The 24,165-nt window shown below is 33.5% G+C and overlaps 2 long non-coding RNA genes across 2 annotated transcripts; both read right to left on the bottom strand.

The window, feature by feature from the left end:
* Positions 1-1,978: 1,978 nt before the first annotated feature.
* On the bottom strand, positions 1,979-9,372 carry LOC147076543 (uncharacterized). The gene is made up of 3 exons (XR_015069641.1): positions 9,157-9,372; positions 7,644-7,763; positions 1,979-4,428 (listed from the first exon to the last, which is right to left on the bottom strand). It is a non-coding gene; the product is annotated as an uncharacterized LOC147076543 (long non-coding RNA).
* Positions 9,373-12,288: 2,916 nt separating this feature from the next.
* LOC147076542 (uncharacterized) lies at positions 12,289-20,038 on the bottom strand. Its single transcript, XR_015069640.1, has 3 exons — positions 19,811-20,038; positions 16,092-16,238; positions 12,289-15,232 (listed from the first exon to the last, which is right to left on the bottom strand). It is a non-coding gene; the product is annotated as an uncharacterized LOC147076542 (long non-coding RNA).
* Between the last annotated feature and the right edge of the window lie 4,127 nt (positions 20,039-24,165).

The following is a 24,165-nucleotide window of genomic DNA, read 5'->3' as shown; positions in this document are numbered from 1 at the left end:
TGTTTTATTCAAAGACTATCATCATCACCATACTCAACTGTGACTGAACACATGTTACTGTCCTGTATTCTACCACTGACATGCTCGACCATCCCAAACCCAGCTTCTGTTGACGGCCCTTTAAGTACCTACTGTAGTCTTGTGTGTAGTGACTGTTTCCCGTCATCTGTGCCGGACATTCCCCATACCCAGAGACGAAGGAGGTGTCAATTCATTGGCGCCATCTTTTGATGAGTCGGCATGCGCTGGCACGTGATAATTTTCGTAAATTATCTTTAGTTAGGATGAGTGTTGCCAACTGTCATTGATACAAATATGACAAGAATAGCATCGATAACGATGATGTCATTCAATGCCAGATAGGTAGGTATAGATCGACGAATAAAAAAATGAAGGATTGAGCATAATGTACAAATCATGGCAATCAGAAAGGCCGGCTAATATGGCCGACATTGCGTGATACACAAACATAAAATAGGTAGGTAAAATGCTTTTCTCGAAATTTTTTAAGTATTTAGACTAAAAACTATTCATCACTTTGAACGACCAGTTTACAATTTCTCTCATATTTCCTTTATAAAAACTGTATTACCTACCTATCTAAATCAATACATTGAAAGGCAACCCTAACGTAAATTGGTAGGTTGTATGAAACGGTCATTGAAGTGATTTCTAACATCGCCTAAGTAGACATTTGTTTAAAATAATGTCAAATTATCATAGACATTATGAAAATTACTGAAAATTAATAAAAAAAAATGAAAATATAATAACATTCTCCGATAAAATAAACTCGAACTTTGGCAGGAGGAGTTAAGACAATGATCTCAACAAATGTACCAAACGATCTACCGGATCACGATTGAAAACATGCAATTAATTGGGATCTGGCACAAAAATATATAACTTTGGTGCAAAAGAAATTTGATCATTACTTGCCGAAAATTCTATAAAGCACTTTCCCTGAAAACTCGTGAGGAATTTGTTGGATTGAGGAACGACATGACACTAAAACTAAACTTCGCCGATGTTCCATTAGATATTTTCTGGATTTTGCTTAATAAAGAATATCTTCGTAAAGTTTTCCAGCCCTAGATCTTATAAAAATTTTAAGCGGCCGTGCTTGAAGGGTCTTGACTAGAGCTTCCAAACCGGTTTCAACCGAAACCGGGTAACCGCGGATTTCTTAACCTGACCGTTAAACGGGTAATTTCCCGCGTTTACCCATTAACCATTTTTTTTATTTATGAGATATGTTTTTAAATAAATTATTACCTAGTATACCTACAAGTATTATAAAAAATAATATTTTTTATGTTTTGTATCCATCATGTAGGTACTAAATTATAATCATAGGTACCTATTAAAAATGATAGGTACATGCTTGACAATAATGACTAAAGTCTTAGTACCTTTTTTTGAATTATTAATAACCATGCCCTTGCTATTTCGTACAAGGTGGTTGTTAGTAATTTTAAACAATCACAAACACCTAGGATTTGAGAAAAACACAATATAAAATATTATATTGTGTCGTGACTGGGAATCGAATGCAGAACTCACGGATGGAAGGCAAGCGCCAGAGCCGCTTGTTAATAATTAATTGTTTCTAGTATTAATTGCTGACTTACTGTGAATTATTGATTATTAAAATGCCAAACAATTTTAAAAGATGAACAATTACCAGGCAATGTTTATAACAATTTAATTTACCATAGACCAGGTATGTCCAATTCGAATTAGGCTGTGATCAACTATCCACTATCTAGTATCATAATGCAGTGATCTACCACACTCTACCTTTGTCATTCTGTAACTTTATGTATTTGCTAGAATCGTCCTCAATTTCCCATTCGTCATGAAAATGGTCTTCTTTTGGGAAATCATCGTCAAATTATTATCAGAGTTCCACCCATTTAGAAGTTTTAGCCACCAAAAATGCTATCAATATCAAAAGTCAAAAATAATACTCACTTCAAATCATTCAAAACTTTATTATGTCTTAACAAAATTATATTTAGGTCTACAATAGAATTAATATTAATAAAATTATGTACCTACATGAGCGAGTGGTAAGTGGTAACGTGTCACATGATCTTATTTCAATATGTGTTTGGATCCAGAGCATGGACATGGACTTAGGTTCAGCAAGGGGAAAACATATTGTGTTATATCTCATTGATAGAGAGGTGGCTAAAATGCACGTCTAATTGTGGAGTCAAAGGGAAATGATTTGCAAAAAATAATATCGACAATATTTGAAAATTCAATTTTTTTTTTTAAATAAAACGGTTATAACAGGTTACCCGGTTAGTTCTTCGTAAAGAAACCGCTAACCGGGTAGTATTTTTCCTCCGGTAAATTGGAAGACTGCGTCTTGACCAACAACTTGCTTTTTCAAATATCAAGCTAAATGTGATACTTTTATTTTCATTGAAACAAGCTCATCTATCACATTAATTATTAGTTATTTCGTATAATAATTGTGTTAGGTATATTGTATAGGTATATCAGTAAATACATAATATTATAAAATCATATTGATAATACAAATACATGTAAATATGTGCATTTAGTTCTTACTCGTATATTGTTATGTATATGCATTTCATTGTTTATCAAACAAAAAAAGACGACACCCGCGGGACTTGAATTTGCTGGAAGCCCTCCAGTTATGCTTTTAAAATAAAGTTACGGGCATCTTAGTTAATTACGAGAATATTAACTAGTGAGTTTCATAAAATGCTTACTGCGTTGTATATAATGTTGGCTATCGGTTTTAGTACAAAATGATTTTTCTAGTGTTTATATGCATGAGGTATTTTCAAATTATGTTTATTTCAATATATAGAAAGTTACATTTTCAAATCTTGTGTCCCATTCGTAGAAAAAAAAATAGTTTACTTAACAAATTAAATTGCCACATTTAAATGGGTCTTCGCCAGCATGTCATGTTATGTAAATTTGTATAACTAGATTTGCACTGTAAATAAATGGTATTTCACAAAAATAAATCATTTAATGTGATTTCATGGTTGAATGAAAAATAACATTGAAAAATTTAAGAGATTTTTCACCGGGATGCGTTTCATTTTCAGTAAGTTCAGTAAAGGGATGTTATACAAGAGGATTTAATTGCATTTAACATAACACGTAATTATTTTTAACTAGAATGAGTCGTTTTGTGTGATTTCATCCGACTAGATTTTATACACGAGTAACCACATTGATCACATTTATATGGCTTCTCATCAGAATGAGTCATTTTGTGGTATTTGATGTATCCTGATTTCATACACCAGTAATCACATTGATTACATTTAAATGGCTTTATACCAGTATGTGTCATTATATGTAATTTCAAACGACAAGATGTTTTACAAGCATAATCACATAGATCACATTTAAATGGCTTCATACCAGTATGTGTCATTATATGTAATTTCATGGTACCAGATCTTTTACAAGAGTAATGACATTGATCACATTTAAATGGCTTTTCATCGGAATGTATCACATTGTGTATTTTCAGAACACGAGATGTAATACAAGAGTAATCACACTGATGACATTTAAAAGGCTTTATACCAGTATGTGTCATTATATGTAATTTCAAATGACTAGATGTTTTACAAGAATAATCACATAGATCACATTTAAATGGCTTCATACCAGTGTGTGTCATTATATGTAATTTCATGGTACCAGATCTTTTAGCAGAGTAATTACATTGTTCACATTTAAATGGCTTTTCATCGGAATGTGTCATTTTGTGTACTTTCAGATCTTGGGATGTTATACAAGAGTAATTACACTGATGACATTTAAATGATTTAATACCAGTGTGCATCATTATATGTTTTTTCATGTTACCAGATTGTTTACAAGAGTAATCACACTGATGACATTTAAATGGCTTTTCACCAGAATGTGTCAGTATATGTAATTTTAGTAGATTAGATCTTTTACAAGAATAATCACATTGGAAACATTTAAATAGCTTTTCTCCGGTATGTGTCAGTTTAAGTTTTTTTGTGTCACTGGAATAATTATAAGACTCATCGCTTTTAAATGGCGTTTGACAAGAGACTTTGCTTTTACTACGTTTACATTGTTTCACATCCATATTAGTGATTTTATTGATTATATTTTTATGCAACACTTTGTGAAACTCGAGCAAATCTAACGATGCAAAAAAATTATCACATATACCGCACACAAAATTATTAACATGAAAATATTTTTTTTCCAACTCTATAACAGCCACTAATTCGGGGAATGATTTAGAAACATTTCGTTTAATAGTGCCACGTGTTTTTTAAGCCTTTTGTTGTAATCCTCGACTTCTTTTTTAACATCTTGTTCGTCGATTTGTATGATGTCATCAATTTTCTCTTCATCCGACGACTTGAGATTTGCTGCGTTATCCTAAAAAAGCATTTATAATAAGTATAATTATTAGCACATCACGATCTAGACAGCATAACCATTTTTTAAACTTTCATCCGCATTACATGTATGCTGTTGATTATCTAGTTGAGCTGAATGATGCAAAAATAATTTAAAAACTTTGTTTTAAGATACATGTCGTTTTCATAACAGAGAAGTGGGTATAATCATCCTGTTAGTTTTTCGTTCTAATCCAGGTTTCAATTTGACCTCGATCGGCCTTGACAATTTACGTATGGTTCACATTTCATTTTACAAAATAGATTCTGATCCGGATGATCAAAGTGAAGTAGCCTTTTGTTTTACTCTGCATGTACCTAAGTGTGTTTGGCATCCTTCAGAATATCGATATGAGTTGGCCGTAGTGTACTTTAGCGTGAATTAACTTACTATTGTTTTAACTCAACCATTGACCTATCTCTTAAAGGCCCGCTGAAGAGCCCGCCGTTCAAATATAATTCAGTATATAAAGGACCTCGGCGTCGTAACTACGTCAATTTAAATCGATCTTTTCGCAAAAATCACTAATCATCGGAGATTTTATTTCAAGAAATATTATTATTATTACTGATAATTTCTGCCGCGCGGAGAATTATTATTATTTTATGAACACCTGCGAGATGAAGCCGATCAGAAAACAGGGCTGTCAAAATAATATTAAGCATTCATATTTTTTAAATGTTAATTTCATCATGGTTTTTAATCAAACCTGTGCAAGTACGTACTGATAACTTGGGTGGATTTTGTAGCAAACATACTATTGATATATATACGGGTATATTATTATTATAACCCAATTCAAATTGAACATAGGTTGATACTCAAATACTATTATAGTATGTTTATGATTTCGAGAAAATAATACGATGGTATAATTAATCCATATCAATTATTTGAAAACATTACATTCGCACTTTGCACAAAATTACAAACACATTCGAAGTTTGCCGCACACGTACAGACCACGTGATATTTGTTTACGCAAAATCGTCGCTTTTCAAAATGGCGAATTTCATTACCAGATTTTACTGCGATGAATTAGTATGTTCCTTTTTGTCTTTTTTTATTCGTAGGTTTGTTTACTATGTATACCGAGAAATTTCCATTTATAAACTCGGAAACGATTTTTACAGAAGAGTTTTGGAATATAATGCAACCAAAACTGGAAAAAATTCTATCATGGGTGTTGACTTCCTGAATTAGCTAACCCCAGGTCCATGCCACTACGTGAACCACAGTGGATATTAAGCCATTTCCACACTGGCAACAAGTTGCTGGCAACCTCATTAAATTTTACGATACTTACCATAATTGCTTAAGAAATTTTACAATAATTATCGTAAAATCTAACGAGGTTGCCAGCAAATTAACTTGTTGCCAGTGTGGACCCGGCATTAGGTGCACAAAACTTAAATAATATATATTATAAATAAAAATTTAAAATTATAAATATATATTATGATTTATGTCATCGACAGCCCTGATGAAATAAATGTGAAATATGAGTCGGATCAGTCACAGAGCAAATTTATTAACACAAACAACTTTGACACGACCTTTTTATATTAACTAGTAGACCAGATATTATGGACCACATGTTAAAAAATCATATTTTCAATTCTCAAGGCCAATTCTGTAGAACGTCCTCTTAAGTGAGCAGAGTAAAATAGCGTACTTACTTCATTTTGGTACATTAGTATAATCACGCGTTTAATGTTGGACGCGGTGAACAAAAAATGTCACTTAATCAACCGATGATAAATTTGACAGTTGATAACTTGATTCGAATTTAATATGCATCTCCATGTGTATGTATTTAACCAACTCTGGTACAGTAGAGTAGTGTGAGTAATAATAATTCAAAATCATCGATTTTCTAACTTTATGTTCATACGAATGTTTTTTATCTTTTTAACGATATCCGATTATATTCATCGCAGCTGTACCTAATATTTGATGAAATTTAATTTCATTAGTTACGCTATTTGTGTCCGCTGTTATTAGGACTTCACATATTATTTTATACCAAATAATAATTATTCTACTTATTATCTGTGATTAATTTTACTGATTAACCTAAATTAATTTAAAAAAATATATACTTACCCCACTCATTATTACTAATACTTTACACGTAAGAATAAAAAAGGTTGCCATCGCGCTACAGATTAAAGGAAGATGCATATGCTATACTATAATTTCGAAAATATATTTGTTTGTAACGTGGTGTCGGTTTTTCTTTATACAAATCTACACGCGCAGTCGGAGTTCGACAAAATTTGGAGGGTAGACAGAGACAGAAGAGCCGGAGTGCGTAGTGGGGGGCCAAATTTCATATTTGACCCGTTGCACCCTGGGGACAGTTTTACGGTTTTTGCGGAAAATGCCGCCACGTCCAGGCCCTTGAAATGCGAAATTTAATGCTGCAACCTCATTTTTTAATGAATATTTCGCTAGAATATCATTATTTAAAAAATATTTCTGTATGTTTCAGCTCGATCGGAGGTCAAATGGCAAAGTTAGATGGAAATAATTGTTATTTGAATCGCCAAACGCGGCGCGGGCGACGGTGTGCTGCCACATTAAATCGGATTGCTTCACTCACGAACAATTAGTTAGATTTGGCATATATTTCAGCTCGATCGGAGGTCAAATGGCAAAGTTAGATGCAAATAATTGTGCCATTAGAATCGCTAATAGGCAGGGAGCCAACCGAGCCGTCGCGGCGCGGGCGACGCAGTGCTGCGATATTAGATTGGAATGCTTCACTCACGGTATGTAGCGGTATCAAGATTGGAGAGTAGTAAAAATTTATATATTTTGGCACCAAATGGAAAAGCCACAAATATTGTATATCGAAAAGCCCTGGAATGATGGATTGGGTATTTATATTATGCATAGATATTCATATTATATAGAAAAATCTACAAATAATAAATTGAATGTACTACTTTTTTAGATATTTAAATGCAATACACAAATATACTAAATTATCGAAAAATTAAATAAATAATATTGTTTCACTTTTTTTTAAATTCAATTCTTTGCACTCGACGAACTAAATTTAGAATTTTTATTTTCAAATAGTAAACCATTCCACTCCTGGGCAGTGCTGGGTGATACTGCTAGTATTACCATATCAGAACTTACAATACTAACATTTTGAAATAAAAGTATTTATTTGTAAACCTTACGTTGTATTCTTGGAGTTCCTTTTTAATGTCATGTTCATCAATGTGTATGTCGGAGTATAATTCATCTGCTTCTGACAAACACAAGTTTGATTTAGCCATAACAGTGCTAGTGGTGTTAACCTAAAGAAAACAAACAGAAGACAGATCGTATTTAAAATATAAAAATAAATATATTCATTTTGACGAGATTCCGGGTAAAACGCTTATGAGAATGTCACGGAGGTGATCGGTAATGGTCGGTATAGAAAAGTCAGTGAACCGAAGCGCTAGGTAATTTTTAGAAAATACTTATGACGAGCGAGTTTGTTTATATGTACTTAGATACATTCCTAATTACCTTAGTTTGCAAAAAGGTTCCAGATATGGGACCAGCCGTTGTACCAACTGTGAGGGTCCACATCGTGCGAATTATATAAGTTGTCTGAAAACGCCTCACCCTGCTAGAAGTCTTTATTATGAGTCATGGCCAACATCTTGGAATAGGCAGGTAACCACTAGTCGCAGACCGCTAATGCAGCGGCTCGTTCCTAGTGCATATTTACCCAATCCGCCAATTCACTTTAGGTATAAGGCAACCTTACCCAATTTCTCCCAAAGTTTTAACCCAGCTAGGCACTCATTGGAAAACTCAGAGCTACCCCTGCCCAAAGCATTGAATTGCTCCACTAAGTCACAGCATACACAACCCACTATAGTTATTAACACCTCACAGCCAACAACTCTGCAGATTGCCAACTGGAACGCCAACAGCGGACAAATAAACGAAATAAAGTCAAATTATGTCTTCAGCGTCAACACAAACATAGACACTTCGAAACTAAGTCGCCCGCACTACACACTGTCATAATCGAGCGTATCAAGGAACTCTACGTCAGTATTTTTAGCCTGGGAATGTCTCAGGAGCCGATACCTAAGACTGAGGTCACCACAATGTCCTAATGGGAGAGAGGAGCACGATGAGCTAATAATAATAATGAGTAAGAGATGAAAGATAGGCCAATTAGTTATCTCTCAGTCTGCATAGTTATTAAATATTAAATAAAATATTTTGTGGTACTGATTCCGTGAATTCGTAGGAGAAATTACTGTAAACCCCAATCTTTTCAGTTATTTTTCTTACAGTACGTATTATCACGGCCATAACAAGAAAATGTACGCGTAAACATGTTGTACTATCCTGCTGTTGCAAGATTGCATACATGAATTAAAAATATACGGAAGCTTCTGAATGTTCACGCGACAGTTAGAATTGCTCGATATCTGCGTCTTCGCAGTGGAACGATAGTAGCGAACCTGCCGGCAAAAAACGAACTACACCGCGCAGCGACTCATTTTAATAACAACCGATATTTATGACTGCCAAATAGTACCATAAAATGACAACATCGCATTTCGCTTTCTCTTGAAATTTGAGATTGGAGAGACAGTCGACACTTAAAATACACACTATTGATGCAAGCAATCAATGGACGTGTACAGGTGCTATTAAAGACAAAAGCTTTATAAAACTAACCTCAGAGGCAATGCTGGAGCCGTCGGCAATCTCTTGCTTTATATAATTATTAGTTACAGGGTTGTTTTGATGGTTTAAGGGCACCTGCCATTCTGCATCAAGTTCGAATTCATCCGGCTCGCGTTCACGTTCATCTTTTGAATGGAAAGCGTACGTTGGATTATCGTAGCAGACTAAAAACGTGCAGGTGGCAGATGATACTCTTTTGACAGTTCTGACAATGGCACACTTTGACGGGCTTTATACATAGATAAAAAATGCTGATAGTATTGCCATATATTATAATCATTACGCAGCAGAAAAATTCAATTTGTGATTATATAATTATTATTATATCAGGCAACTGTGCCGGTGACGCGACATGGGGCTAGGTATACCATGAGTTGCATAGGGTTGGCATATTATTATATACTGTGTAGAATGAAGGAGTGAATATAATTAATATTACAACTTTTGGCCACATTCGCAGTTTACAGGTTAACAGGCGATGCAGTCGCTTCATTAGAAAGAATTGACATTTTAGTTTTAAAAAATAATCAAAGCATGAACATCCTAGCATCGTAATTGTAGGTAGGTATTGTAATACAAAATATTCCCATTGTTAATACATATTACGAGTATAATGGCGGTTTATCACATCACCACAGACTAGGATTCCCAGGGTCCTCTTATCCGGACAAGTCGACTTTTTTATGTCAATGTCCGTGTCCAGTAGGTATCTTTTTTTATTTTTATCGAAAAATGCGTAACAATATTATGTCCTCGTTTCCGGTTACATGTAAATTGTACGTAAAACATTTCACCGTAGTACGTTCGCCGTGAGCTTTCTGTCGTAAATGACCGTATACTGTACAATATGAAAAATAATTCATTTTATATACCTAGCCGATTTTGGCAAAATTCATGAATGATAATTCAAGAATGAAAACCTAACCTGACCTAACAAATAATCCAGTACCTACCTATATCAGCTACATGGGCACCGGCAGCGTGATGCAAGGTGGTGCAAGTGCACCACCTTTGGCTTAAAATCTTTTGTTGATAATGTAATATAGCAATATTATTTATTGAAGTAAATTCTACACATAAAACATCATTTTAATTTAATATTTTTTTTATTTAAAACATTTTGCAAACGATGACATGGGTGACGCAATGGAAGAACATAGCTTTTGGGCATTTGGGTATAAATCCCATATTATTTATTGAGCCCCACCTAGTACAATAATATGATCAGACAATATATTGACACAGTCAGCGTATCCTTGTCTACCCAAAATAAAATGCAGAACCACTCCAATATCCTGTTCCGAATATAATATTATCGTACTTAAAGGTTGCAAAGCTAAATCCGACAGAGCAGAATAGATTATAAATTCTTCTTGTATTTTGAAATTGTTATTATTATCCTTGTGCAGGTATTGAATTGAACCTGTTTGTAGTTTTGAAAGGTGCCTACTCTTTTAGATGGACGCATTACTATAGAATCCCGCCGCCTGCGAGGTGCGTTCAACCATTCGCTTTCTCAACCAGGACGGAGTCCACCCTATTGAAATCCATCGTCGTCTCATATCCATTTATGGTAATGTGCTGAACCAGCAGAATGTCAGAAAGTAGTGTGACTCAAAATAATTAAGAAAATTCCATTTATGTACATAATATATTATTATAATAGATAGTGAGTCACCCATTTCCAAAATTCATCTTTTCCAGTTTTGACCAAAAATGAACTGAATATGCAGTAATACTTAAGTTATATTCAAATGAGCACATACATATTCTATAAAAAATGTTCCTATAGTAGTCGTTTGCAGCCCGTATAACGGTTGAAAAACAGCGTCCAATTTCAAAATGCGTTTTGTCCAAAGGTCATCTTGTCCATGACAAATCTTTTAATATTTCAAAAACTCTGTACGATATTTTAGAAAACGATGTGTTTATCGCAAGCATATATTAAATTTTAATTTAATTAACAATACATAAATGTTTCTTTTCTTGCAGATGTTCCATACACGTTATACCATAACTCACCTTGTCCATAAAAATGTTTCCAAAATGCATCAAGTCCATAAAACTGTGTCAAAATAAAATTATCTTGTCCATGACAAATCTTCAAATATTTTAAAAACTGTGTATGATATTGATAAGTGTTTTTATTTCACGACCATTATATTATATTTATTTCAGTTTGATTAAAAAAAGAGAAATTTATTTTTTTCATCAGAGGTTGCATACACGTTTTTCGTGAATATCTCCAAGCCAAACAAAATGGACAAGGTGGCCTTTGGAAATGGGCGACTCTACTATATGGATCACCTAGTTCAAACCTAGAGACCCCGTAAGGCACTGGACTATGGGGCGACTACCAATTTTGAAATAAATATGTAATATGTGCGTAAAACCTTCACTGTGTAAAACTACTTAGGTACGTATGGTTTATTATTAATATTGAATAAATAATTATTAACTATTTTTTTATTGAACGATTAATTCACAAGATTTAGGAATGTACCTAGCATTCTAATTATTGAACATACATCATATTGAAAAAACTTATGAGAAAATATGTAAGTACATAGCTCAATTATTTAGAAAGCGCTTCAGTGAGTATTAAAAGCCATTAGTTAAAGTTTGTCGTAATTAGATATGACTCCTTTAGCATTGTAGCCAATGTGCTTAGGCGCAATAACCGAGGGATGCGGGTTCGATTCCGGCGAGGTGTCTCACTTTTTTCAAAAAGAGTTTTAAGTAGTAACTTCTACTTCACTAGTAGTTGCACTTTAGTAGTAACTCAAGCTAATACAAAACTTCCAAACATTCTAAGTGAAGATCTTATCACGTTGGCAGTATGAAGCCACAAATTCATCTTTGTGGCAACCAGATCGGACGGTCCGATAGGTCCACAGCTGGTTGAACCGACTTGAGCAATGATAATGATCTCGAGGTGCTGGCCAGTAAGATTACCAAACCGTCTCTTCCTAGACAATGTGTAGCCTTAGTAATCATTTATCAAAAAGTTTAAATAAAACTTATTTATTCGCCATTTACAACTGCACTTCTAATTTTACTGTGTTACTAATAAAACATAGTAGAGAATAATGTGTAACAGAAAAATAATAACACAATTGGTTTGAAGATAATTATAGCTTCTATTTATTACATCAAAGATCAAGTCCTAGTTCACTGAACAGATGAGTTATTTTAACAAGTATATATTCCAAATACATAACAAAAATATCAAAACACAGTACTAACCAGTATCTAGCAACAAAAATGCAAGACATTATCTACATTCATTTTAATTGTCAGTTTGTGTAGTTTGATATCAAAAGATATTAAACAAGATAAATTAAATATACATATTTGGAAAAGAACGCATGCATATACACACTAATAAAAATCGTTAGTGGAAAAAACACGATAACCGACAGGACTTGATCCTCTACCTGCAGGATTCCAGTATTCTGTCACTATGTTTTTGCAATTCAAAGACGGGCATCTTAGTTATTTACGCTATTTTAACTAGTAGTTGTAAAATCAAATGATTATCCAATTGCGTTATGTTGGCTATCGGTTTTGGTACAAAATGATTTTTTCTAGTGTGTGTATGCATGAGATGTTTTCAAATTATCTATATTCAGTTTATAGAATGTGACATTCACATATATTATTGACTTATTCGTTGAATAAATAATAGTTAAACAATAGAACAACAATAAAAAATCATTTAGTTGGTTGATTAAATGAAAAATTCATTTTCAAGTTTCATTTTCGGTAAATTTAGTTACAGGATATTATTTTCACATTTACTTTTTTCATTAGAATGAGTCATTTTGTGTGATTTCATATTAAAAGATTTTCTACAAGAATAAGCACTAAAATATCATATTTAAATGGATTTTCATCAAAATGTGTCATTTCATATTACCAGATGTTATACATGTCGTCACAAATTGATGACATTTGAATAGCTTTATACCGGTATGTATCATTAAATGTAATTTCATCCGAGATCTTATACATTAGTAATCATATTGATCACATCTCAATTACTTTTCACCAGAATGTGACATTTTGTGTACTTTCAGATTACGGGAAAATGTACAAGAGTAATCACACTGATGACATTTGAATGGCTTTATACCAGTATGCGTCATTTTGTGTGATTTCATCTGACGAGATCTTTTACAATTATAATCACATTGCTCACATTTAAACGGCTTATCTAGAGAATGAGTAATTTTGTGTGATTTCATGTTAGCAGATGTTATACATGCGTAATCACATGGGTCACATTTAAATGGCTTTATACCGGTATGTGTCATTATATGTAATTTTAAATGACTAGATGTTTTACAAACATAATCACATATATCACATTTGAATGGCTTTATACCAGTGTGAGTCATTATATGTACTTTCATGTTACCAGATGTTTTACAAGAGTAATCACATTGATCACATTTAAATCGCTGTATACCAGAATGTGTCATTTTGTGTTGTTTCATGCTACCAGATGTTTTACAAGAGTAATTACACTGATCACAGTTAAATGGTTTTATACTAGAATGAGTCATCATATTATGTGATTTCATGTGGAACGATGTTTTACATGAATAATCACAATGAGCACATTTAAATGGCTTTACACCAGAATGTGTCATTTTCTGTAATTTCATGTTAATAGATTTTATGCAAGCGTGTTCAAATTGATTACATTTAAATGCTTTATACCGGTATGTATCATTAAATGTAATTTTAGCTGAGGAGATGTTTTACACGAGTAATCACATTGATCACATTTAAATGGCTTTATACCAGAATGTGTCATTTTGTGTAGTTTTATGTAACCAGATATTTTACAAGAGTAATCACATTGATTACATTTAAATGGTTTTATATCAGAATGTGTCATTTTGTGTCGTTTCATGTCACTAGATCTTTTACAAAAATAATCACATTTGTCACATTTAAATGGCTTTTTACCGGAATGTGTCATTTTATGTAATTTCAAGTTACCAGATGTTATACATGCGTATTCACATTGATCACAATAAAATGGCTTTATACCAGTATGTGTCATTTTGTGTCGTTTCATGTTACCAGATGTTATACATGAGTAATCACATTGATCACATTTAAATGGCTTTATACCAGAATGTGTCATTTTGTGTAATCGCATTTGACTAGGTGTAATAGACAAGTAATCACAATGATCACATTGAATGGGCTTTTCTCGAGAATGGGTCATTTTGTGGGGCTTCAGGTCATGGGATGTTATACAAGAGTAATTACATTGATCATTTTTAAATCGAATTATTCTTGAATGTGTCATTTTGTGTCGTTTCATGTCACTAGATGTTTTACAAAAATAATCACATTTGTCACATTTAAATGGCTTTACACCAGAATGTGTCATTTTGTGTACTTTCAGATGACGGGATGTAATACAAGAGTAATCACACTGATAACATTTAAATGGCTTCATACCAGTATGTGTCATTTTGTGTCGTTTCATGTTACCAGATGATATACATGAGTAATTACATTGATTACATTTAAATGGCTTTATACCAGAATGAGTCATCTTGTGTGATTTCATATGGAAAGATGTTTTACAAGAATAATCACATTGATTACATTGAAATGGCTTTTCTCCGGTATGCAGCAATTTAAATTTTTTCGTGTCACTAGAATAATTACAGTCATCGCTTTCAAATGGAGTGTGACAAGAGACATTACATTTACTACGATTACATTGTTTAACATCCTCATTAGTGATGTTATGGATTATATTTTTATGCAACACTTTGTGAAACTCGAGCAAGTCTAACGATGCAAAAAAATTATCACATATACCGCACACAAAATTATTAACATGAAAATATTTTTTTTCCAACTCTATAACAGCCACTAATTCGGGGAATGATTTAGAAACATTTCGTTTAACAGTGCCACGTGTTTTTTTAAAACTCTTGTTGAAATCCTCGAGTTCTTTTTTAATATCTTGTTTGTCGATTTGTATGATGTCATCAATTTTTCCTTCTTCCGACGACTTAAGATTTGCTGCGTTCTCCTATAAAAACATTTAAAATATAATTATTAGCACCACACGATCTAGACAAAGTAACCATTTTTTAAACTTTCATCCGCATTAAATGTATGCCTTTAATTATCCACTGAAGTTACGCAGATTCCCTAGATGAGCTAAACGATGCGAACATAATTTTATAAACATTGTTTTAAGATACATGTCGTTGTCCTGTTAGTTGTTCGCTCTAATCCAGATTTCAATTTGATATCGATCGGCCCTGACAATTTACGTATTGTTCACTTTTCATTGTACAAAATAGATTCTGATCTGAATGATCAAAGTGAGTAGCCTTTTGTTTCACCCTGCAAGTGTGTTTGGCATCCTTCAGAATATCGATTTGAGTTGGCCGTAGTGTACTTTAGGGAATTAAATATTACATTAACTCAACCGGGTAGAGTGAGTAGAGTAAAAGTAGGTACCACATTTTGGTACAGTATGCATATTTTAATACCGCGCAATCATAATAATTTACAATTATTGCTTTATTTATTAGTATCTATAACAATAATAAATAACTCTCTAAAATTGCAACGGGTAGATGAAATAAATGAAATAATTCATTAATTTATTTAATTAAGTAGGTATATTATGACAATGATAAAATAATCGGAAGTTTTTTACGCATTCTCCACATGATAATGATGTGGGGATGGTCCCTATGAACCCTTAGCCCCTGCATGCATAATTTATTATCATGTCACTAGATAATATTATCCACTATTTATTTGTTTTATTGTCATCTTTCATTTTATAGACTAGATACGTGAAAGAAACACAATATCTTCATGTTTCTACGTATATTGTAAAGTATGTACATGGTTAAAATAAATGGATTACTTACCTGTTTAAGTGGGCTATATTCCGAATACGAACTACTTGGTTGCGGATCTTTATAATTAATTGTATCTTCAATAAACTCTTTCTTGATGTCCACTCGCTGAAATTCGGGTTCCGATTTTATATTTACCGTGTCTCTTGTTTGAAGGTTCTGAAAAACACAATATATAATTGGACATAGTTATGCAGAAAGTGGCCAGTCCACAAAAAATAAAAATGAGATATGATATAGATCAGATGCGAGAAGGTTTTCTCTACATTCTGCTGAAATGAGCCAAGACGCAAAAAAATATTCTTGAAATAAAATACTATAGAAATATTCTGCTGATTATACAAGCCGGACACTGTGCCTGTGATCAGCAGAAAACAATCACACCACTCTAGTTACTATTACGATAAAATATGGATGATTTTGTATTCTGCATAACACAGTCAAAGTCAGTTGATGATATTCTACATTTAATAGTATAAGCAAATATTCATTTTATAAAATCTGCATAAAATGACCAAGCCTATTGTCTATTTTCAGCATTACTATTGTTGATAGAATATATTGAAACACATGTTACACAGAAAGCAACCAAAGATAGTTGATCGCTTACTGCATTTCAATCAGTTTCAAATACAACATAAAACGTAATCTGCTGAAGCCTAGGCGGCATAAACACATACTGCAGAACCGTGATTCTCTACACTGGTCACATTATACACGTATTGTCTATGTAATTTGACAGTTGCGCTCCCGCCAAAATTATAGATTTAGTTTATTGATTATAAATGCAAATGCACAAAAAAGTGCAATGAAAATATGAATGTAAGTGATAGAATGTCTGAATTTAAAAAAAATTGGGAAATAGCATCGTATGATTCTCAGACAGCTTACATTTCTGTAAAAGTAAGTGAGAAACCAGTCAAAGTAACACCAGTAGTAAAACCAGTAGGTACGTTCTGACTATTAGCATTACCTATTAGAATATTTTCACGAACATACACACTAGGTTCATCTGTAGTCTGTCGTCCGATGTTTTGTCAGACATTACAAATTTCTGCTGGCAGAGTTCACACGTGCCTTTTAAAATGTTCTTCACGTGGTCCGCTCAAAGATCAGCGAGGAATCAACCAGGGAGGATTTAATAAATTGCCACTTACAGTAACGCGGTCCGTTATAAAATTTATAAAACAGATTCCTGTACCTACCAATCGCATTACTGTAGAGAAACCTCCGAGGCAAAGTTTCTACCTCCAGAAATTACTTTGGTAAAGTTATTTGAACTATACAAAGACGAGGAAAAAGAAAACGCAGTAAGTGTTGCTTAATTTAAAAGAATTTTTTACACTTCGTTTAATCTGAGGACAAAAATGCTAAAAAAAGATATTTGTAATCTATGAGAAACACTCAAAATACAAGTTGTGAATGAAATGGACCAAGATAAAATTCCAGATCTTAAAGCAAAGCACGATACGCGCATTGCATTAGCAGAAAAGGGTCAACGTTATCTTAAACGTGATATAATTTTGGCTAAAGAAAATAAAGAAATTAAATTTATCACTTTTGATATGGAAAAACCTCTGCCATTACAGAGAATACCCACAAATGTTGTGTTTTATAAAAGGCAATTGTGGTTGTATAGCATTGGAGTACACAGTGCTAAGAAAGACCAAGGTTATTGCTACGTATGGCCTGAGGGGAAAGCTGGTAATGGTTCTCAAGAAATCGGTTCTTGTTTGTTGAAACACTTCAATGAAAAAGTATCATCTGATGTTTGTCACTTAGTCTTTCAGACTCTTGCGGCGGCCAGAACAGGAATATCAAACTAATTCTTTGATTATAGTCAATAATTTAGTCGTATCCAACATTAAATTTGGTAACATTGAAATTTCTATATTCCGGCCATAGCTTTTTGCCAACGATAGAGATTTTAATGATATCGAAAGTGCACTAAAACACCAACAGCGGTTTTACACACCCGATGATTATATTTGTGAAATAAAAAATTGCAGAAAGAAAAAACCGTTGTTGGTAAAACAAATGAAAAAAGATTTCTTTTTCGGTACTTCTAAATTAGAAAATCACATAGTCAACAGAAAACTATGTGTTGACAGACAAAATGTTAACTGGTTTAATATCAGGAAATAATGCTTTTGGTTGATGAACTGTATTTTATTAAATTGAAGACTGATTTTGATGGTGATGTCACGAAAGTTGACTTACGTCCTAGGACAAGAGGAAGATCGGCAACAACAACACCTAATTTTAAAGATATGTTGGTACTTTTGTAGCTCTTGGATAAGCCAATTGCATCGGCTAAAATCAAAGATTTGAAGTCACTGCTTCATCTCATACCTTCTCGGATGCAAAATCATTTTACACTAGTTTACGAAGCAGTACTACTGACCGAGAGGACGTAGGTAGATGGAAACAAGGAAGTGTTGGATTTCTATGTGGAGTTTCATGATTAATATATTTATCTTTTTGCTTTTGTTATTTCACTTTTTCGTAATAAAAATATGTCATTATTTTAAATATTAAACTGAATACCATTTTAACCGCTGGTTTCTCTTGACCTTATCACATCTAATAAAATAAGAGCCAATAAAATCTAAAATATCTCGAAAATTGTGGGATAAAATCCATAGAAAACAATAAATAAGATTAAATTATAGCTATACCTATGACACATCTGCAAATAATGCTAACCAAATATATATATGTTTCTGTAGTTATTAATAATAACCATGCCTTTGCTTTTTCGTACAAGGTCATCAACATCACAAATTGTATCCTCACCGGGTAGGTATCGAATCCAGAGCTCCTGGATAAAAGACCAGTGCATTACGCACTGCACCACAAGAGCCGCCTTGACCAAATTAATGGTTGGAATATGTCAAATAAAATCGGTTACTGCATTCAGATGAAATGGATCAGTGCAGTATGTCTGTCTTCGCGCAATCGATAGATACATAATATTATCATTTACATATAAGTACCTAACCAGTAACCAGTAAATAATCCAGTATAAATATCGGCTTTTATCAAAATTCCATTAATAAGAACATAAAAAATATTTCAATTAACGTCAAAATATTAATATTAACTTTTTGAGCTTCTTGTACAGAAAAAAAGAATTCACAAGCCAATTATTTGTAATTCCATGAGGTACATAGTGGATTTATTTAAGGATTTGGATACGTTTAATATAGTTAACCTAGGTACGCGTAATTTTGTAACGCTTACAAAGAAATACATACGTGTACGAAATTAATGACAATGTCCGCAAACACAACCAAACACCATTGCATACCTACCTACCCCGTTTACACGTGTATGTATTTACTGCTGACAGTACGTATTATCACGGCCATAACAATAAAATGTACGTGTAAACATGTTGTACTATCCTTCAGGTGCAAGATTGCATACATGAATTAAAAATATTCGGAAGCTTCTGAATTTTCACGCGACAGTTGGATTTGTTCGCAGTAGAACGATAGTTGCAAACTTACCGGCAAAAAAACGATGTACACCACGCAGCGACTCATTTTAATGACAACCGATTTTTATGACTAATAATACCATAAATTGACAACATCGCGTCTCGATTACTGTTGAAGAATGAGATTGGAGAGTCAAACAGTCGAAACTTAAAATACCCACTATTGCTGCAAGTTAATCCATGGACGTGTACAGTCACTATAAAAGACGATAGGCTTTATAAAACTAACCTCAAAAGCAATGCTGGCACCGTCGGCAATCTCTTGCTTTATATAATTATTGGTCACAGGGTTAATTTGATGGTTTAAGGGCACCTGCCATTCTGTATCAAGTTCGAATTCATTCGGCTCGCGTTTCACGTCCATCTTTGGAATCGAAATCGTACGTTGGATTATCGCAGCAGACCAAAAACGTGCAGGTGGCAGATGATACTCTTTTGACAGTTCTTACAATGTGACACTTTGACGCGCTTTATCATAGACAAAGCATGCCGATAGTATTGCCATATATATTATAATCTTAACGCAGCAACGAAATTCACTTTGTATACAAATATTATTATAATATATCAGGAAACTGTGCCAATTGCGACACGTAGGGCTAGGTATACCATGAGTTGCATTGGGTCGGCATATTAATATAAAGTGTGTAGAATGAAGGAGTGAATATAATTAACATTACAACTTTTGGCAGCATTCTCGGTTTTCAGGTTAACAGACGACGCAGTCGCTTCAAGAATTGACATTTAATTTTAAATAATAATCAAAGCCTGAACATCCTGATATCGTAATAACACACCCTCAATAGCACGACACAAATCTGGCTAGCTCACTTGTTAGTGCACGTACCATAGGGTGGTTATTAAATGTTTATAGTTTTTTTTGGAAATGTATACAATGTGAATTAAAGTCTTAAAGAAAATATTAAAATCTGTTTATTTATTTATTTTGTTATAAACACGGTTTTTTTATCATTTCAAACATTACAGGGTTACTACATTTAATTTTTATTAACTCTATATAAAACGGATTATTTATTTAGGAACTTATTTTTTGATATTCAATTGATAATTTTTATTTATTTAGTTATTAACTTGCACGCCATAAAGGAGCGTGGGTTTTATACTATATTCCTAGAGGAGCCGAATCGAACTACATTACTATCTTATTAGAAGGACATATTCGAACTCCCGCACTACTCATTTCGGGAGAGGAACTTTTTTAAGCCTCCCTCCCCCCTCCTCAGAGGCACCACCTAATTAGCAGTGCGTCGCGCGTTATTACTTAACATTTAATTTGTTATAAAATCTTATTCTAATCTATAAACTAGACAAAATTATTCCAAACATAATTACGGAAGAAAGCTACGCAGAAAGTTAAGTATTTAAGAAGTTTTTAAAATTTACAAATTATAAAAACATCGCAAAGAAAAAAATGGATAGGGAATTCCCAGCCGATTCGTTCGAATCGTATCGGTATAACATTACACACATACTATCAAAATAATCTTCCGACTCACGCATATGCAGTATACAGTGATTTATAGGATAAGGCAGTGCAGTACGTGTATTATTTTAAATGATAAAATGAAGCTACTGAATTTAATTATACAAAACAAAACTACTGAGTTTAATAGTAACTCTCTGCGGTAATTATGCTATACATGTTACTATATTTTAATCCTCGCTTACATTTATTTATCTCAATTCTCATTTACTCCGGCATTCATCTCCTTTATAGTATAACAATTTTACATCTTCCTCACATACCAGTATACATATTTATTATTAAGATATTTCTTTATTTAAAACTTACGTGCTAGGTACATACCATATTATTGGAAAACATAATTAAACAATTTAAATATTTTCTTAATCTATTGACTCCATTCGTCACCTCGCATACTTGTTTCAATTTACCAAATTCTTCCCACCTAGTGTACACCAGTGCATATAGAGGGCGAGGACTTAAACTGAAATAGAAAAATAGATTGACGATTTTCCAAGGGATTTTAGTTACGAGTTTTATAAAGCCGCCGGGGTAAAGATTAGGTGACAATGTTTGGGCCATCAAATATATATTATATTATCATAGATATTTAAACGGTATTTTATGTTGGTGTTAGTAACTATTGTAGGTACCTATTTTAATACACAATGTTCCCATTGTAATACATATTGTAATGGCAGTTTATCAGATCCCACAGACTAGGATTCTCAGGGTTATCTTACCCGGACAATACGTCTTTTTTTTGGGTCAATGTTCGTGTCCGGTTTAATTTTTTTCTATAGAAAAATGCGTAATAATATGTCCTCGTTTCAGGTTACATGTAAATTGTAGGTACGTAAATAATTTCACCGCAGCACAGTTCATAGACCAATGCAATGTTTGAATGTTCGCATTATTTGCCAAATACTTGATATTGTGCCGATATATTACTTTATAAGCTTCGAATATTGAATTATTATAAATATTCTATATAATTATATGTGCTTGAACGAGTATTTAGTTAATTCCACGTGTTTTCCCACCATTCAAAATTCGTTTACTAATGGCGATTTTTTTGTTGTTTACAACTAATCCAAACCAACCGATTTGCCTCTGATATCCAAATAATTGACTGATCAGATAGGTACATCACAAGGTTATAATTTATACACAAAATATAATTTATATAAGATAATCGAACATTTTGATAAAGCCACATGTTTCCCAAGAATTAAATTCTGTTTACTAATGTGGAATTTGTTTTGATTCCAGCCTATTTTCACGCTGAAATGGAGGCCTTTTGGAATAGACGACTCAGAGCAGGATTATGCATTCGAGTTATTATAACACTCTGATTCAGATGTCCCACTGGATGCCACCACCGATGTCGCAGACATCACTGATTTCATCGCCGGCCACTCGAGCAACTTTGAGGACGACTTCAACGGTTTCATTAAACGCATTGCAGAGGTGCTCGATAAAACCAGTATGGTGTCAGGAGTCGACACGCCCGAGGACCTATTCCCTGGCCCATCTCGGACAGAAACCAGAGGTCAAGCGGGTGGGCAGCGTGGAAGAGGAAGTAGGGACAGTCGTCCCAGAGGCAGCAGAGGAGGACATGCGAGGTTTAGTGCCAGTGTTACTGTACTGTGGTCAACAGAAGACTACACTCCAGCACCTGGACCGTTTACTGCTGACCGAGGTGTAAAAGTGAATGTTGACGTTCAGTCTGTTCATTGATTTTTTTTAAATGTAACACTAGTCGTACGTTAGCAATTAAAGATTTTTTAGTAGAGTAATCAATTTCTTTAATGTCTTTTGGTACCGATGTCTCGTCTTCTCTGGCTCTTGAGGCGTCATGTGACATTGGATTCGCCTGTAAGATTATCTGGAGACATGTCCAGACATACCTTACAGGCGATTCTAGCGACGTAGAAAAAGGCATATCCAACAAGGCTATGAGAGGTATGTGCCAAAAACAAAAAAAAGGGCGAGACTCGGTACATGTGTAAAGAGTGTGATGTTCCTCTTCACAAAAGCATCTGCTGCCAGAAATATCACACAATTCGTAATTATTAAACTGTTTTTGATTGTTCCTGAAAGTTTTATTTAAATATTCCCACAAATAACCCAATAAACTAAGATTATATCATTTACTAGAAAAAAACAATTTCACTCAAATTTGTCTGGGAATAGGGGTAATTTTATAAAAACCTGCCGGGGCTGAACGTACTAATAGACGATTTATGGCCAGTGATATTCTGAGATCATTGATTACAAAATTGAAAATGGCTGAAAAAATTGCACTTCAAATCGATAAATCAACAGATTTTAAAAGCCGAGCACAACTAATAATTATTATTAGGTATACATTTTGTTGACGAGGACTCCATAAAATAACATTAGGTACTTCTTATGCAAGGAGCTTCGAGAGCGAAAACTACATGGATGATTTCTTCAAAAGTTTGTCACGATGTGCGTGAACAAGAGAATTATTCCTATCGTTTAATTCTTACGGCGGCAACATTAAATTTCATCTACCGGTGCACAAATATACGGAAGGTTGGTACAACTGGTAGCGAACGGACCGGAAAGAAGAGGAGGGGATCTGGCGGCAGCAAAGATATAGATAGGCCAAGCGTCTCCCACTCTCAAACATTTAGTTGGGGGGTGTTTCGTATTTTATTTTTTTGTTAGATTGTTGATTTGGAACATGGAACTTTTCTCGCTCTAGGATTTTTGTTTGATAATAATTTGCATGAGGTATTTTCAAATTATGTTTATTTAAATATATAGAAAGTTAAATTCTCAAATCTTTGGACACAAATCCATTCGTAGTATAAAAAAATAGTTAAACATATTAAATTGTCATATTTAAATGGGTTTTCACCAGCATGTTGATACCGCCTAAACAATGGCATCCTCAGAGGATCCAAGGCCATGAGGCCTGAATCATCATTGGGCGGATTCATGCAAACATGAGCAGATCGACTACGACACAGAATTTTCTAGTCCGTAAACTTAGATGTAAGAAAATTTTATAGTCACCCTTTAGAGGTATAATATAAGTAATATTTCATAAATACGTAGGTATTAGG

The sequence above is a fragment of the Rhyacophila brunnea genome, unplaced genomic scaffold (assembly GCF_057557595.1).
Source record: "Rhyacophila brunnea isolate RB1 unplaced genomic scaffold, BYU_Rbru_1.0 scaffold_13, whole genome shotgun sequence".
NCBI lineage: Eukaryota > Metazoa > Arthropoda > Insecta > Trichoptera > Rhyacophilidae > Rhyacophila > Rhyacophila brunnea.
The sequence above is the reverse complement of the archived record's forward strand: the minus strand, read 5'-3'. Positions and strand labels throughout refer to the sequence as shown.